This window comes from Eulemur rufifrons, chromosome 2 (assembly GCF_041146395.1).
Source record: "Eulemur rufifrons isolate Redbay chromosome 2, OSU_ERuf_1, whole genome shotgun sequence".
Taxonomy (NCBI): domain Eukaryota; kingdom Metazoa; phylum Chordata; class Mammalia; order Primates; family Lemuridae; genus Eulemur; species Eulemur rufifrons.
This window is the reverse complement of record NC_090984.1, coordinates 59520829-59539228: the sequence shown is the minus strand read 5'-3', so window position 1 is coordinate 59539228 and position 18400 is coordinate 59520829.

Genomic DNA, 18400 nt, shown 5'->3' with positions numbered 1-18400 from the left:
GTATTTATATTTTGAGATTTCTCATTAATGGTGCCATGCAGTACATATCATTCTCGCAACTGCTCTTACATCGAAAATTTTCTTTTTAAGAGTCATTTAAGAAAATATATGTTGAACCACTTCTTTGCTTGTACCAGTTACATACATCCATTTTATGAGTAAACAACTACTTTTTCTTCCAAAAATAATTATACTTATTACTTTCAAGCAGTGTTGAAGTGGGCATACTTGTAGATAACTCCTTATTCACATATTTAATATCCTTCATGGAGATATCAGGTACTGCTAGATTTTTTAGCATATGTATTTCCTTAACTAGTTTAGGCAAATTATTCTCCTAAGTCAATGTCCAGATTATTTTCTGTGTGGTTGTTTTTCTCCACCTGGAGAAGCATAGTAGCCTCATCTCCATATATTCTTATCAACACATAATATCATCAGACATTTTAACTTTTATTGCTGTGACAGAAATGAAAAAGTAATTTCTTTTAATTTGATTTCCTAGAGTACTGTGGAAGCTGATGTTTTACATATTCACTGACCATTCCTATTTCCTCTTCTTGAATTGCTTTCTATATCTTTATCTGTTTTATTTTGGATGTTTTTCTGACTTACTTGTAAGAATTCCTTATGTAACCTACCTAACACTTTCTTGGTTATATGGTTTACAAATACATCCCAGCATGTGTCTTGTTGTTTAATATGTAGTGGACACACAGCAGGTTAAAAATTTCCCTTCTCTGACTAGTTCCTAGAGATTTCTATTTCTATTTATCAAATAATTTTAATGATTATTACTTTAGTTTTTCCATTTCTTCCAGAACTATGTTTATGCAGTATATTTTGTTATGAAATTGTTCTTTCACTTAAAATTGAAAATGTATTGGCTCAAATTGCACATAACATTCTCTTAATACATTTTTAAATTTCTACTGAATCTCTAGACATGTCTGCCTTTTATTCTCTCTTGTCATTGTTTTATTGGCTTCCTACTGTTGCTGTAACAAATTCTCACAAACTTGGTGACTTAAAATAACACAAATATATTATTTTACAATTCTAGAGGTCATAAATCCAATTCAGTTTCACTGGGATAAAATCAAGGTGTCATCAGGTCTGAGCTCCTTCTGGTAGCTATAGGGAATAATCTGTTTCCTTGTCTTTTCCAACTTCAAAGAAGTCCTTGTTCCCTCATCACGTTCCTTTTTTTTCATTCTTACTCTACTGTCTCCCATTTATAAGGAGACTTCTGATCACGTTGGGTCTACCTGGATAATCCAGAATAATCTTCCTAATTCAAGATCCTTAAATTAATCACATCTGCAAAATTCCTTTTGACATACTTTAGTCAGTTGAATGGTGTCCCCACAATTCATATCTCCAATACGATGAATTTAAAGTCATAAACTGCAGTACCGAAGAATGTGACCTTATTGAGAAATAACGTCATTGCCAATATAATTAGATAAATTAAAGTGAATTCACACTGCAGTAAGGTGGGCCCCTAGTCCAATATGACCGGTATCTTTATGAAAGGAATTTCATGTAAAGAGACAGAGACACACACAGAGGGAAGATGATGGAAGGTGACACAGGGAGGACATGACCATCTACAAGCTAAGGAATGCCTGACACTACCATAAACTAGGTCTGGAACAAATATTCCCTGTGCCCTAGAGGGAGCATGGCTCTGCCAACATCCTGATTTCAGACCTCTGTCCACTTGAACTGTGAGACAATAAATTTCTGTTGTTCTAAGCCACAGAGTGTGTGGTACTTTGTTACCACAGCCCTAAGAATCTATTACACCACGTAAGCAATATATTCACTGACTCTGGAGATTATGACATGGACACTTTTAGGGGCCATTATCCAGCTATCACATTGTTAACTATTAATATTTCTATTTTTGCCATTATCAACATTAAAAAATATTTACTTTGTGTAGTTCTTTAAAAATTTTATCATTGGATTTTCCTTTTTATTGCTTAGTTTTGTTTCCTATTTGATTAATTTCTGTACTTATCTTCATTTTCTTGATTGAAGTATAATTTATGCAGTGAAATAAATTGGTCTTAAGTATAGTTAGAGGAGTTTTGAAAATTGCAAATAGCCTTGTAAACCCACACCACTATCAAGGAACAGAACATTTTTTCCTTCACCCCATCGAAATCCCTTGTGTCTCACCCAGATAATTCCCAACCCACTATGCTTTCTTTCACCATAAATTAGTTTGTCTGTTTTAGAATCTCACATAAATGGGCTCAAACAGTATTTACCATGTACCCCTTTGTGTCTGACATTTTTGCTAGGAATTATATAATTGAAGTTTATTCATATTATATGTTTCAGTGTTTTATGCCAATGTTTTGCTGATTGATATTCCATTGAATGTATATAGCACAATTTATTTAATCTCTTATGTGTGGACATTTTTTCTAGTTTATGGCTTCTATGAGATAGCTGCTATGAACAATCTTGTACAAGATTCTTGTTGTGGATGGACATATGTTTTCATTTCCCTTGGGTAAATGCCTAGAAGTGGAGTCATGGTAGATGTATATAGACTTTTATGAAAATTTGCCTAAGTGATTGCCCAGTTACACTCCAACCACCAATGTATTTGTTGGTTGTTTCAGATGCTTTTTATTTTGAAATAATTTTAAATTTACATAGAAGTTGCAAAAAGTTTGCAGAATTCTCTTGCATCTTCACCCAGCTTTCCATAACAGTGTGTTACATAACCATAGTTATGTACCATTATCATTATGTATCAGTATCAAAACCAGAAAATTGATACTGAGACAACAGTATTTATTAGTGAAAGACATTCCTATTTACCAGTTTTCATTTGCAGTCTCTTTTTTTGGTATATAATTCTATAAAATTTTATCCCACGTGTAGGTTTGTATAACAACCACCACAATCAAGATACAGAATTGTTCCATCACCCTAAAGAAATTCCCTGTACACACCCTCCTCAGCCATAACCTCTGGAAACCACTGACATTTTCTTCATCCTTAAAACTTTTGCATTTTGAGGATGTTTTATAAGTGGAATCATACATTATGTAAAATTTGAGATTAACTTTTTTCACTCAACATAACATGCTTGAAATACATTCAAGTTGTTGCATGTTATCAGTAGTCCATTCCCTTTTATTGATGAAGACTATTCTATTGTATGGCTGTGGATCACAGTATATTTATCCAGTCAGCCAATGAAGCATGGAGTTGTTGAGATCCATGATGTGTTACCTATATCACCAATTTATCCTCTTTCATCCTGCAATATATAATGAAATGTAAGAACATACCACAATTTGTTTTTCTTTTCATAAATCAATGGACATCTGGGACTGTTATGGGTAAAACTGACAATTATGTTTTGTTTTATTTATTTATTTTTTCATTTATTTGTTTTTGAGACAGCGTCTCAGTAACTACCCAGGCTAGAATGCAGTGGTGCAATAATAGCTCACTGCAGCCTCAAACCCCTGGGTTCAAGCCATGCTCCCACCTCAGCCTCCTGAATAGGTAGGAATATAGGTGGGTGACAACCCACAGAGCTATTTTTAAAAAGGACTTATTTTTATTTTTTGTCAAGAAGAGGTCTCGCTCTGTTGTCCAGGCTGATCTCAAACTCCTAGTCTCAATGAATCCTCCTGCCTAGGCATCACAAAATGCTGGGATTACTGGCATAAGCCACTGTGACCTGTGAATATATGTTTTAATAATATTTTGGATAAACACTTAGGAGAGGAATTTCTGGTTGTATGTTGAAAGTAATTTGTAAGAAACTGCTAAATGACTTTCCAATGTTATACTAATTTGCATTCCACCAGCGATGTATAAAAGTCTTAAATTCCCCACCACTGGTTGAAGGCTTACAACCATTTCAAATACTTTATTAATATTATGAAAAATTTGTTACAGTTTGTTCATTTATTAAGCTAAGTTTCTTTCATTGCCTTTAGTAACCACCCTCTCATACAGCTACACCAGTGTTTATACATTTATTTCATCTCCTCTGCATGCAAGTGAAAGCCAGTCTCCACATCTGCCAGTGTAACCCCCACTGCCCAGTTGGGCTAGAGCCTCAGCTACAGGTTTGGGTACAGGCTGCAGGTGCCTGGGGAGCGCTGTGTGCTTGCTGCACAGAAGTATGTGGCTGAGTCTCCAGGCTGGGAAGGCGTGATATGCAATGAGAAGTGCTTGGCACTTTTATTGAAGAAGACTGTGAATCTTCCATCTTTCTTTTCACTGTCGAATGAACTTATGGCTATCAACAACGCAGGAGCTTTCCTAGGGAACTGCCGGTACCATGGGAAGTAGGTATAAGCTCTGTCCTCATAAGTAGATTTCAGAATTGAAATTCCTCCTTCTTGGACTATCAGAGATTCAGGACTTTGTTTCACCTGCTTCTGGTCACTTTCTTCCTTCTGCTGGCCACTCACCCCTGCTTAGAAAGATAACAAAATGTCATTAGGACCCCCAAATCATATTTCCTTCTTAAAATTTCTACCTGCATGAGTTCTTCTGTACCCCACTTTTCTCATTCACCCAATTTAGCAACATATCCTACAGCTTCTCCTCCACAACTCACAGCATAGTTGAAGGTATAGAATTAAAAATGATGCTCCCAAGATGCTGTCCATCCCTCCTGGCTCCTGAGCTCAGTGACAACTCAGGGGGTCTTCTAGTCTTCCCAGCCAGCTGGAACTCTGACTCTGTTCATGCTGGATTTAATTCTTTCAGCAGGCCCCGCCCTTTCGCAAGTGCTTTCACTTGAAACCATTTCTGTTACAGGAAGCGCCTCCCCGCTTTGTCCACATTTAGAATTGCTAACAACACTTTCATTGGGAAGCAGAAATCCCCTCCTTACACACAGATAAGGATCAGTTTAAAATTTCTCTCCCTCAACTTTCCTCTACTTTTTCCTCTCACCTCTTAGGGTGTTAAAAATCATACAATAGCAGAGCTGAATATGTCAGTAGAGATTGCCTTATTTTACACAGTGGAAGAGAGAGCCTCCCCAGAAGCCACAGATCAGCATGTGTAGGGGTATTTCTTTTCTTATTACAAACATTAATGACATTTACTGAGAACACACAATGGCTATAATATTCCATTGCAAGCTGAGATCATGGAACAGAACATGGAGAACATATGGTCCCATTGTCCTCAGGGAACTTAAATTTTATTACAATCTTTCAGATATGTGCATTCCATATTTTGCATGACACTAAGAAATGTTACAAGATAATTAACTCAATTTCAATTTATTTATATTTCTTCTAAAGTATATATCATGTAAATTATATATTTTTAAGAATATACCTTGAAAAAGAAATTAGGTAATGCTAGAATTATCTGCTCTGGAGGAGCTTGGATCTTTTTTTTTTTTCCCATCATGTTGCTACCTCTTCTGGCATTTGGATCTTTAAGTGGATCAGAAAGAATGGAAAAATTCTGCAGAGTTCAGAAGATATTGGGCCATTAGCAATACAACCTTTTTGGTAGCTCCTATCCTGAGTTTGAACAAACATTTAATGTTTTCTTCACAATTCATCATCATGGATCCAATATGAAAATGTAAAGAATCAAATTGGCAGGTCACAGGGGTAGAAATTGAGGATATATTCCAAAGCAGCCCCCAAAATAGGGCCGATCTGTATTGTAAATAATGGAAGTTAAAATAACTCTCTGTGCTTTTTCTGAAGCACAGAGAGGATTTTGTTGTATCTGTATTTGATGTCACTTCACATACAGTCAAAGCAAAACTCCATCCCCGTATTACAGGAGACAAGTGTCTTCCATCTAGAATCTAATTCCTTTGTACTCCAATACCCTAAGGTGATTTTTTTTTATTGTTTAAGTTTTGATGTGTTTTCTTTTCAATCTATTCATTTATTTATGCGTGTCTTCAATATATATTTACTGAGTGCCTAGTATAATAAATAGGGAATATTTAGGTCTCATTCATGCAAGAGACACATAGTCCCAGTCTTGAGTTAATATAGTCCCAGTCCTCTGGTACAGCCAAATAAAACCCACCAGAGAGACCTCTGTGTCTACATGATGTGATAAAGGAAAGAGTGATGAACTGCATATCTGGACTCACTCAGAGGAGGGTTCAGAAGGAGATGCTTGGACTGGGCCTTAAACTGCGATAGGTTTCCCAGTAAAAAAAAAAAAAAAAAAATAGATAAGGGAATTTTAGACACAGATTAACTCAGTGTGGCTAGAGGTTGGGTTGTTTATGGATAAAATCATCATAAATTTATATTAGAGTAATTAATGTGGCCTTGAAGAATAACATGTATCATGCAAACAAGTGTTGACTTTGAAAGTCATATTTTTCAATCCTAACACAGATACTATTTAGGTAGACATATACATTGATACGTTATGTGTATGTGTGTGTGTGTGAGATACACACACACACATATATATATATACACATATATACATACATGTATAAAAAAATAAATTAGAGCAGAGATTAATGTATTAGACTTTTTAAGGATAATCTCTGGCTACATGATGAATATGTGAACATGAGACAAACTTTAATCTTCTTTGACACAGCATTGCCCCTTTGTGGTCATGTAGAAGGTTTACACTGAACAGTTTTCCAGCTTCTTAAAACTTTATGCTTAGCAACCCTTGCACCAATCAGAACACTGAAATAATTGGCTGTCTTCCTCTTTAGCTAACGATTTCTTCAGATAGAAGTAGATTTGCTCTTGTTGAGGTCAGCTATGAAACCTCTGCTGGTCTATGGTAAGGTGTGTCTCAGGTGAATCTGGAGGAACAGGTTGGGATGCTGGAGGTACCAGAATAGAATAGGGCTATTCAAATAAGCACAGTGACATGACAGCTGCCCTGGTGTTCCTCCAGAAGCAGAAATTTGCCCTCAGACCGAGTCACTGCGTGGGATCTCCTTCCTCCCATAGCATCAGCATCAGATCAGGGAGAGCTCTTTGCACTAAAGAGAACAGGTCCTCAAATAGATTCTAAATTAGGTAATTATACTTCATCTTTGTCAACAGTTAATATAGTCATCTTTTTATTTTTAGCCAACATAAAGACTACAGAGTGGTATCTTATTGTAGCATTAACTTGCACTTGCCTGGTGATTAATGACATAGGAATCAGCAATCTTTTTCCATAAAGGGTCAAATGGTAATATTTTCATCCTTGCCAGCCAATTTGTCTCACTTGCAACTACTCAGCCCTGTCGTTGTAGCAGGAAAGAAGCCCTTGGCAGTAGATGACCAAATGAGTATTGCTGCATTCCAAAAAAGCTATATAAAATAGCTTTTTTGAAGAATCTGCTAAAATATTTTGCTCATTTTAAATTGGATCATTTGTTCTCTTTCATTGAGTTGTAAGAGCTCTTTCCATATGCCACACACAAGACTTTCGAATCAGAGATACATTTCAAATAGTATCTTCTAGTTGGTGGCTTGTGTTTTTGTTTTCTTGAAGATGTCTAAGGCCTCTGCACTAAAAAGTCCAAAAACAATGCTGACAAAAATTCAAGAAATTAAAGAATATGTCATGTTCACATATTAGGAAACTCAATAGCTTAAAGAGGGCAGGTCTAGGCTCCTTTTTACTTCTCAGCACACACACAGCGTGCTCATAGGATAGAGGTTCTATACTGAGAGAGGCCAGCCAAGAAGACCAGAGAATACTGTCCCCACCCAGCACCCTACTCACAAAGTAAGGGTGTCACACATAGCTCCAGAGCAGTGACACAGACTTTGTGTCCAGGGAGAGAAGCAGCTGTAAGAACAGGGAGCTCTCCCTTAGGAAAACTTTATTTGAAACAGAGCACTGGGGACTCTAAGCCTTAAGGGTGCTGTTGAAATGAATGGGGATTTTCGTGGTAAGCAATTAAGAGGAGGCTGGTAGCTCCATGAGAGAAGCAAATTAAATCACAAACGACTACCTAAAATATTAACAGGAAGAAACAGAAAAAAAAAAAACACACAACTAAGAAGAGTCATGAAGACTCTTCTCACAAGCCTTAAGGATTGGCCTCAAGGATTGGCTGCAAAGATTACCTGTGCGGGGGCCTGAATTTAACTGGATCAGACCATGGAGGAATTTATGCCCCAGAGTGTTGTTGAAAACATTAGAGCAGTCAGTCACCACCTCCCTATTGGAAGCTCATGACTGAGTATGATACAAAAAGAGGCAAATAGTTTAACAGAAAAATCAGGGAGAAAGGCAGTAAAAGAGAGCCCTGCTAAAACCACTATCATACCAGGTTGTCTGTGCACATACTCAAGACCCTGTGTCATCTGAGAAACAACATCATGGGTTGCACACTGTAGGGGAAATGGACTTAAGTGAGGCAGTCTAAGTACTAGTCACTAAATGAAAAACAAGTGATATGTTTGGATGTTTGTCCCCTCCATATCTGATATTGAAATTTGATCCTGGTAGGAAGTGTTTGAGTCATGGGGGCAAATCTCTTATGAATGGCTTGGTGCCCTCCCATGATAATGAGTGAGTTCTCCCTTTGTTAGTTCCTGAGAGAGCTGGTTTAAAGGAGCTCCTCCCTCTCTTGTTCTTGTTCTCACTATGTGACAGGCCTGCTCCCCTTCACCTTCCACCTTAATTGGAGGCTCTCTTAAGTCCTCACCAGAAGCAGATGCTCACAATGCTTCTTGTACATTGTCTACAGAATGATGAGCCAAATAATCCTCTTTTCTTTATAAATTACCAAAACTTAGGTATTTCCTTTATAGCAATGCGAAATGGACTAACACAACAAGCAAACAACATCAAGTCATGAAGGGGCAGGAAATCATATATGTAGGTCGCCTACATATATTATTGAGATACCCTGAGTAATGGCCCCCAAAGATGATCAGAATGGTTAATGCCTGGTACCTGAAAATGTTACCTTATATGGCAAAAATGCATTGGATATGTGATTAAGTAAGGAATCTTGAGATGGAGGATTATTCAGGATTATTTGGGTGAGCCTTAAATATAATCACAAGTGTTCTTGTAAGAGGGAAGCAGAGGGAGATTTGACTCCAGAAGAGTAAAGAGATGTGATGATGGAAGCAAAATTTGGAGTAATTCAAGGAGGATGAGCCATGAATTCAGGTGGCCTCCTCCAGAAGCTAGAAAAGGCAAGGAAACAGATTTTCCCCCAGAGCCTCCAGAAGAAACCAGCCCCTCCAATGCCTTGACTGTAGCCCAGTGAAACTGATGTCAGACTTCTTGATTCCAGAACTGTAAGAGAATAAATTTGTTTTGTTTTAAGACACCAAATTTGTAATAATTTGTTACAGCAGCTTTATTAGTTTGCTAGGGCTATTAAAAAAGTACCACAACTGGGTGACTTAAATAGTAGAAATTTTATTATCTCACAATTCTGGAGACTAGAAGTCGGAGATCAAGATGTTGGCAGGGTTGGTTTCTATTTTAATATAGGTGCTGCCAAAGCAAACACAGCATTGGTTCCTTCTGAGGGCTGTGAGAGAAAATCTAGTCCATTTCTCTTGCCCAGCTTCTCATGGTTTTGGGGCAATCTTCAGCATTCCTTGGCTTATGGAAGTATCACTCTTATCTCTGCCTTCGTCTTCAAATAGTGTTCTCCCTCTGGGCGTGTCTGTGTACAAATTTCCCCTTCTTATAAGGACATCAGTCATATTAGATTAGGACCCATCCTAATCACTTCATCTTGACTTAACTAATTACATTTGCAATGACCCTATTTCCAAATAAGGCCACATTCTGAGGTACTGGGAGTTAGGATATCAACATATGAATTTTGAGAGACACAATTCAACCCACAAGAGCAACCATAGGAAGCTAATACAATGTTATCTAAAATATATTTTCAACAAAAAATTATGAGACATGCAAAAAAACAGGAAATGTGACTCTTATACAGGATAAATAAATTGGACAATAGCAGCTGCCTTTTATAGGACTCAGATGTTGGACTTAACAGACATAAATTTCAGCGAGGCATGGTGGCCCATGCCTGCAATTTTAACACTTTGGGAGGCTGAGATGGAAGATTCCTTGAGGTCAGGAGTTCAGAACCAGCCCGGGCAACATAGCAAGACTCTGTCTCTACAAAAAGTAAATTAAAAAACTAGTTGGACATGGTGGCATGTGTCTGTAGCCCTAACTACTTGGAAGGCTGAGGCAGGAGGATCACTAGAGCCCAGGAATTTGAGGCTACAGTGAGCTGTGATTGTGCCACTGCACTCTAGCCTGAGCAACAGAGCAAGATCATGTCTCAAAAAAAAAAAAAAAAGACAAAAATTTCAAAGTAGCTGGTTTAAATATGCTCAAACAACTAAAGAAAACCATGCTTAAAGAAGTAAAGAAGATATGATGACAACATCTTATCAGAGAATATCTATAAAAAGGTAGAAATTATTTTAAAAAAACAAAAATTCTAGAGTTGGAAAGTGTAATAATCAAATGAAAAATTCACTAGAGGGACAAACAGTAGATCTGAGCCCCTGAAAAAGGAATCAGTGAACTTGCAGATAGATCTATAGAGATTATGCAATTGAAAAACAGACTGAGAAAAGAATGAAGAAAAATGAACAAGGACTCAGAGAAATGAAAGCCACCATTAAGCACACCAATATGCATAATGAAAGTACCAGAAAAAGAAAAGAGATGTTGAGTATTTTTCATTTGTCTTGGCCATTTGTATATCTTCTTTTGAAAAATATCTGCTCATGTCATTTGCCCACTTTTTAATGGATTTTGTTTTTTTTCTTGCTGAGTTGAGTTCCTAATAGATTCCAATAAATAAATAAATTATTTATTGGAAAAGGTAGAGAAAAGAGCAGAAAAATTAAAGAAATAATGGCTAAGATTTTCCAGATTTGATGAAAAATTTTAATGTACTCATCTAAGAAACTCAATGAACTCCAAGTAGAATGAACACAAAGAGATCCATACCCAAACACATCATAATAAAAGTATTGAAAGACAAATAGAAAACTTTGAAAGCAGAAATAGAAAAACAAATCTTTGCTTATGGGGGAAACTCAATACAATTAACAGCTGACTTCTTAACAAAAACAGCAGAGCCAAAAGGCAGGGAAAAGATATATTGAAAGTGTTGAAAGAAAAATACCACCAATGAAGATCCTATATTCAGCAAAAGTATCTTTCAAAAATGAAAGTAAAATAAAGAATTCCCAGATAAATACAAACTGAGATAATTCATTGCAAGCAGACACACCTTATAAGAAATAATAAAGGAAGTTTTCTTCAAGCTGGAAGCAAGTAACCCCAGACAGTAATTTGTATCCACATACACACACACACAAAGACAGTATAATTGCATATTTACTCTCTTTTCTACTCTTAACTGATTTAAAGAGAAATTGTATAAACAATACATATATAATTGTATTATTGGGCTTATAAAATGTAGAAATGTAATATATATGACAATAAAAGAACAACGGAGGAAGGGAGTTGCAAAACTGTATTGGAGTAAGAAAGTAACACAAGGTGATAACTTTAATCTACAGGAACAAATGAAGAGAACCAGAAATAATAAGAAGGTTAATAAAACAAATTCTTAAATATACATTTGCTCTCCTTTTTGTTCTTCAGCCTCTTAAAAGATAAAATTACATGAAGAAATAATTATAACAATTTATAGTTGGTTTGTAACATATATAGATATAGTATGAATAACAATGATAGCAAGAAAAAGGGAGGATAGGGGATAGAGCTATATAGGAGTAATATATAAAAATCTTATTGGAATTAATTAGCATAAATCTGAAGTGGATTCTGATTGGTATAGATGTATACATACATATTGTAAGGTCTAAAGCATCCACTAAGAAAGTAACTCAAAAAACATAATGAAAAAATAATTAAAGAAATTAAAATATTACAAAGAAAATATTTACTTAATGCAAAACAAGGCAATTACATAGGAACGCAGGAAAAAAAAGACATAAGCCATAGAGAAGACAAAATTAAAATGGCAGATATAAATCTATCAATAATAATATTAAATATGACTGGATTAAACAAACCAATAAAAAAGCAGAGATTATCAACATGGTTATATATACATGTATACACTATTAGAGACATGCTTTAGATGAAAAGATATAAATAAGTTGAAAGTAAAAGGATGGAAAAAGATATATCATGCAAACAGCAACCATAAGAGAACAGGAGTCATTATGCTATTAGTAGACAAAATATACTTCAAACAAAAAATGTTACTAGAGATAAAGAGGGACATTTTAGAAAGATAAAAGGGCCGATCTATTAAAAATATATAACAGTTATAAACATATGTGCACCTAACAACATACTTCGGAATACATGATGCAAAAAGTGACAGAATTGATGGGAGAAACACACAGTTCAACAATAACAGTTGGGCCGGGTGCTGTGGCTCACGCCTGTAATCCTAGCACTCTGGGAGGCCGAGGCAGGAGGATTGCTCAAGGTCAGGAGTTTGAGACCAGCCTGAGCAAGAGCGAGACCCTGTCTCTATTAAAAATAGAAAGAAATTAGCTGGACAACTAAAAATACGTAGAAAAAATTAGCAGAGCATGGTGGCTCATGCCTGTAGTCCCAGCTACTTGGGAGGCTGAGGTAGAAGGATTGTTTAAACTCAGGAGTTTGAGGTTGCTGTGAGCTAGGCTGATGCCACGGCACTCTAGCCAGGGCAAAAGAGCGAGACTGTCTCATAAAAAAAACAAAAAACAATAACAGTTGAAGATTCAGTACTTCACTTTTAATAATAGGACAAGTAGGCAGAATATCAACAAGGAAATTGAAGATTTGAACAACACTGTAAACCAGGTAGACCTAACACACATCCACCCAAGGTTAGAAAATACATTCTTCTCAAGTATGCATGGAATATTCCCCAGGATAAGTCACATCCTAGGCCATACATACAAGTCTCAAGAACGTGAATGGGACTTAGCTGAGTGGAGCATAACATTTTAGAGTTTTTTTCCACAGCCATTTATCAATATATGAACATGCAGAGAAATTTTACTTTTCCTTGCTGCGAGAGGATGGAATACAAATATTTGCCCTTTCCTGTTGGTACCTGTTGTGGTGAAGCAAACCTGAATGTGCTTGAGACACTCAACCAAGTTGGATCATTATCTAAGATGTCTAATAACATCTTTATTGGAATGTTTTCTTTTCTTTTTATTCGTTTTACTTTTTACCCTTTTGGAGTCTAGCATACTACAGCTTAAACATTTATTTGATTCTGTCCTCGTGTCAGCTATTCTACTAGTTCCAATTTAGATGTTTATAGTGCAGAAGGAGATGTATATTGAGAAGGGAAAATAAAGACCAAAGCCCCAAACTTGTAGAGCCAAAAGCATCTGTAGTTAAAACTCTGACAATGCAAATGCTGCTGTGGCGGCCTTGTGGTGTGCTTGTGTCTGGGGGAGGGGCTGAGTCCTGCTGAGGGTTTGTGTACAGGCTGCAGGTGCCTGGGGAGTGCTGTGGCTCCACAGCACAGAAATAAATGGCTGAGTCCGTGGTCTGGGAAAAGGAAATGTACAACGAGCTGCGGCGTTCTTTAGTGACTGTTGTGGCAGTTAATCTTCCAATCTGCTTTGTCCCTGAGGGAATGTAAAACAGGTTGATGAGGGGTTCCCCTGGATTCTGGCGAAACCACTGCACAGTGTTCGGAGAAGCAGAAAAATTGCACCACAGCATGGAACTGGCTCCCTCGTGGAGACTCAGGGCTGGAGGACTCTGCTCCACTTTTATCCCTCTCACATCTGACCAGAAACAGAGAACAATCATAGGTGATGGGCATCGTAACACTAAAAATGCCCCCGTAGATTATGAGAAAGATAGAAAGTCTGCAAGACTTAAGACCTTTCTTCTCTTCCTCCCCACCAACAAACACTGCAACTGCTAAATCCTTCCAGGTTCCCATCCAGGATGCCCCAACTCACAGCAAACTTGTGCACTCAAAAGTCCCAGCAGAGTGCCCAGTAGCCTCTTCATGACTCTTTGCCTTGTTGCTTGGGGCATTTTCAAAATAAAATATAGTTAACTAAATCCTAGAGTGGTGGGTGTCATGATTTGGTTCTGGAACTGTTCCTGCTCCTGCAACCAATCAGCTCCACCCAACAAACCCTGCTCCCGCCCAGACACTACCCAGTTCTTTAATAGCACTCTGCGACAGGCAGCCCCTCCCACCAGCTCAAACTTGCATGAGAATGGGTGGAAAGTGGTGGAGTGAGAAGGGTAAAAGAAAGGTCATTATTCTATAACTTGAGGGACATTTTCTGATAATCCTGAATGGAGTAAAGAGTGTGAGAGGTCCTGAGAGAAGGAAGGGGAGGGCCCTCCTCCAAAGGAAGACAGGCCTCAGCTATACTAATTAGAGCCTGGGGAGGATCACAGAATGACCGTCCACATTTCTAACCCCCAAAACAGGTGTGTGTTCTAACAAAAGGATCATTATTGACCGATGAATTAATTTAGGTGAAAGTCATACCAGTCATACAAAGTGATAAGAACATAAACGTTATGTATTTAATAATTTGCTTAATAAATTATTACCTATAATTACAATTAAATTTTAATTACTGGAATATACAAAATATGTGAATTAGGACTCTCCTAGAATAACAAACACTTGTAATAAATATTGTTATAAGAAATGACTCTAATAAGATTGCAAATTGTGAGGGAGAAAAAATGGGATCAGTTCAGACATCTTTTCTATGTATTAGCCTGGCTGGACAATATGTTTTGTTTTTCTAATTCTTATCCCATACAAACTTCCTGTGGCTTATTGTTACAGCTCAGTAAATCTTGTTTTCTTCATAATTCCTCTGTCTTCCTCTTTTCCTCACACTCCCTCCTCTCATTACATGTTTTGCTTCCATATTCTTCCTTTCCTCTTTCCTTTTTTTAAAAGTTTCTAGTTACAGGAAAGAGACAGAGGAAAGAAAAGATGGCATTCAATGGTTTAGAAACAAGTTTGAACCTGTGAAATGAAAGTTCATATTTTTTCCTGTTATGCGAAAATCTTAGGCAATAAAAATGAAAAAAATCTGAATTTGCTCTTTTGAAATTCTCCATCTTCTATTTGGCTTTATGTGATTCTCCGTTTGATCCAGGAATATCTTCTGATATACAGATAAAGATAATGATATACATAAAGATAATGATAAAAATTTAGACATAGATATATATGCATTAAAATTATAATCTAGTCCTTGAATATTCTTGTCAGTCATTGCTCTTGTTTTAGAAGACAAAACTATCCATTGAAAGCAATACTCTGCAAAAACATGTTTCTTATGGCTAATAAGGATTAAGTTTTTCATGCCCACCCAGGGACACCAAAAAAAAAAAAAGAAAGAAAGAAAAAAGAAAGAAAGAAAGAAAGAAAAAGAAAGAAAAAAGAAAGAAAAAAAGAAAGAAAGAAAAAAGGATTAAGTTTGTCCTCGCATACAATTATTCTTCCCTCTTTGCTATTACTAGCCCTCATCTTTACACTCAATGACTTTTTCAAATCTTTCAACAACTATACTGCTAAATCCCTTAGGGTAGTACCTCAGTTTAAGAAAGTGCCTACAGTGCCTCCTAATGGGCTAAAACCTTAAAAAAGGAACTCTTCTCCCTCAGCATATACACATATCTCAGCCCGGCTGTCCTTTCCTAGGGCTGTACCTATGGATTGACATGCAGCCACAGACATGTCCACAGGGTGGGCAGTATCATAAATAGGACTATGAGTCCTCATAATGCCTTTTTATAAGAATAAATACTTTTTATGTAATGTAATTTTATATGATATGAAAACAATCTGTTTAATTTTACCTATAAACTTAAAAAATATGAGCCCAGCAATCTGACTCAATACAGTTTAGCCAATATATTTAAGAGTGTGTTAGACCTGGGGAAATATAAATATGAATTAGATACTATATCTTTCTTCAGACAGCTTGTGATATCGTGGAGGAGAATATAATAAAGACCTACAGGATGCTGTAACAAAAGAGAGCCACAAACACCACATGAGCACCAAGACAGTAACAATTACTTCAAGCTTCTACTGCAGGGCACAACTTGATGGAGGATGTGATGCTGTGTGCCTTCTGTGGAGGTGATGGGACGGGAGAGTGACAAAACCAAAGATAGTGATCTTTGAAAAGTTACTATTTTAAATACAAGGAAAAGAGAAGAAGATGAGTAAGCATGTGTATAGCACCATCTTTAGACTCAGGCAAAAGGGCCTTTGCCTAGAGTCCCATATTTTACAGGGACACCTAATCTCTCTCCCTCTTACTCTCTCTCTCTCTCTCTCTCTCTCACACACACACACACACAAACAAATGTACTGAAGAACACCAGGTATCTCTGTCACTCAGGTCCGGGTAAAATCTGCAACCTTTAAACTACTAACACCATTGAGGATAAAGGAAAATGCTTCTTCGCATACTGTGAACCTTGTCCTTGAAAATGCATTTGAATGTCAGAAATATTTGTGGGTTATGCTGCTGCTGCCATAGGAGGCAAACTCTAATTTGAAATTTGGGGGACATTCAGGGAAGAGAAAGAAAAACTAATTAACTAGCCCAATCTTTTCTCTCAGATGGCACGGATGCAATAGATTCTTACATAATGAAATCTTGTTTCCCAAGGGTGCCAAGAATCTATTTTCTTTCTTTCTCTTATGTACTTATCTGAGGTTGTGCAGGGTACTCATGAATCAGCATAATATTCACCAAAATTGTTCATAATGGCTGGAACACTTTATAATATTAAACAGTATTACTTTTAAACTGTGTATATTTATTCAGATTGAACCTGCATAAAAAGTGATAATGATTATATACTTTAGCAACTATAATAGACATTAAGACTAGAATAGTGAATAGTTTTATTTTTATTAAAAATCTATCATTTATTTACATTTAAAAAACTTAAATAAAATTTTGATTTTATTTAAATACATTTTATTAAAACTGTTGATTGTTTATTATTAGTATTTTGCTTTTTAGCTTTGATAGATTATTTTAAATAATTTAAAAGAAAAATAACTGTTTTTAAAAAGCTATATGAAAATAATTTGTGCTTTTGCTCAGGACTATAAATATGAATAATCCTCTGTAGGTGGATTTGGAGGGAAAAAGGGATGGAAAATGAGGATCCTTACATTTTCACTAAAGTAGAAATTGAAGTTGTCTGCAGGTACTGAACATTAATTAGATCAGTTGCTCATGAGTGTTGTCAATGTTTACTATTGGCACTGTGAGGAATAATATAGGAGAATAAGTAAAGATGATTAAGGAATCACTAATTGCTATTAGGCACTCAGCAAGTATTAGAGAAATTGAATTAGAAGGGAGGAAAAGAAGAGAGAGGTAATCTGAATGTGTCTGATAAAGAAAGGGCTCATGATCGATAGAACAACCAACGTCAAGATTCCACGTGGAACTCTGGCACAACGTTGTGTTTAATTTAGAATGCCTTTTGATAGGGACCACTAGCTAAAAGTCTTTTTTCCTTTCCTACTTATAGTGTCTTTGGAAAGATTGCTTTGTACACATCCTCAAATGCCAGCTTTAACTTAGTCTCCCAACTTCAAATACTTTAGTCAGTGAGCTGAAGTCCTTTGAAGAAGTTTCTTTCACTGAAGTCAGGAGACTGGGTAAAATCATCTGTAGATAATGCAGTTTGAAATAAACACTCATCCTGGGTTTTCTGATTGCTTGAGAGATGAGATTAATAATGTAAAGCAAATACCTGATTTGCCGTATACCAACCCACATGGGCAATCTCAAGTCATCACAGCCCATCACTACCTCAAATGACATGGGAGAAAGTCACTTCCTCCAGCTTGTTGAAAATCCTACAGCCCAATTTCCTCTAGAGTCAGGATACAGGAGTCTTTTCTTTGCAAATGGCTCAATTAATAAATAAAAGAAATAAAAGACGTCCATGGGAACTAAATACTTCCCAGGATTCTACTTTCTTTGTATTGTTTGCCTTCATAGAACATGTCAGCTTCCTGAAAATACCCAAGGCTGATATGCTCAGTCATTTAAGCTACGTGTCTCAGGTAGTCTGTATTCAGTTCCCCCCGCAGTGCTGGGCAAGGTGGGGTGCAGCACAGAAGTACTCAGCCAAGTCATTCCCACGGGCTGAGGGTTTCCTCAGGTAGAAGAAGTTTGCATCCTCCCTAACTTCAGCCCCCAAACCTTTAGCGCCTAAACAAGCCTGTTTCCTGACATGTATTTCAGGAGAAGCTGGAGTCCTTGGTTGGGGTATTGCACATACCAGAAAAGATACGGCAGAAGGGACAATGAGTGGCTACAACTCAGCTCCAGAGGGGTTCCTCCAGAGATAGTGACATAAACATCAG